This window comes from Chaetura pelagica, unplaced genomic scaffold, assembly GCF_000747805.2.
Source record: "Chaetura pelagica isolate M959 unplaced genomic scaffold, ChaPel_1.0 scaffold65, whole genome shotgun sequence".
NCBI lineage: Eukaryota > Metazoa > Chordata > Aves > Apodiformes > Apodidae > Chaetura > Chaetura pelagica.
Window position 1 is genome coordinate 673,630 of NW_009953386.1, and position 1,046 is coordinate 674,675.

The following is a 1,046-nucleotide window of genomic DNA, read 5'->3' on the forward strand; positions in this document are numbered from 1 at the left end:
AAGAGAAAAACACTACAAAACTCCCACACTCCAGAAGCATTTCCTAAGCAAATTTAAAGGGGAAAAAATAAAGTAGATTTCATCTGTATAGGCCGAGAGGACTAGAGAGGAAATGAAGACCACCTTTTCCCAGACTTGGAGTGGCTAGAATCTACTGTGTACCCATGAGCTTTCCCCTCTTTTTGTGCCAGGAACCTTACAGCCCTCTGTGGACCTTATCTTAGAGGGAAAGGGACACTAAGAAAGAGGTAGCCATGCCCTCCTCTCCTTTATAACTCTACTCAGGATGGGGGGGAGCACAGGACAGAGGCAAAGCCCCACCTTCTTGTAGAAACAAAGGAAAGGATGAGACCTCAAACAGGAATACCTGGCAATGGATATAGTGGTGGTAGATGCAGTACTACAACCTCTTCTGGGAGACTCAGCCATGAGACACATCCTGTACACATGTAACTGTGTGGTGGCCAAAGAACTCGTAGGTTGGCTGGGATCTGGCCAGAGGTGTATGTGAATCTGAGGAACAAGACTGCACACACTGGAACACCTGGGAATGAAACCTTTTAAAGAAGGGCAATAAATATAAAGGAAAAGAATAGGTGGAGGATCAGAGCCTTGAGTCTCCAGACTGAAATTACACGTTCAGTCAAGCTGGCAAAGAGAAAGGCATGACTGATGTTTTAATTCCGGAAAAGAGGGAGCGTTTTTCCAGGCCGAAGATCCCTGCCCTGTTCTTTGAAAGGAGGCAAAAGAGCAACATCTGCTGCTGCAGCTGATTAACAGTGCCACCAGCCGGCCTGCTGGAAGAGTGCCAGTTCGCATGGCTGGGGGAAAACAAGGTAATGCACATCTACTCACCACCTTTCATCCCAGAAAGTCTTCACAGCCAGACTCTGATCCTGCAAGCCCGTTGCCAAATACATAAAGGGCAGCTGCAAGAAAGGTCTTACCCACAGAGGTGCTATGCAGCACTGGCTTGTATAAGCTTTAGCAGGGTCAAAGGAGATAATGAATCATTTTTGGGTTTCTGGCAGAGTATCCAACCCAGG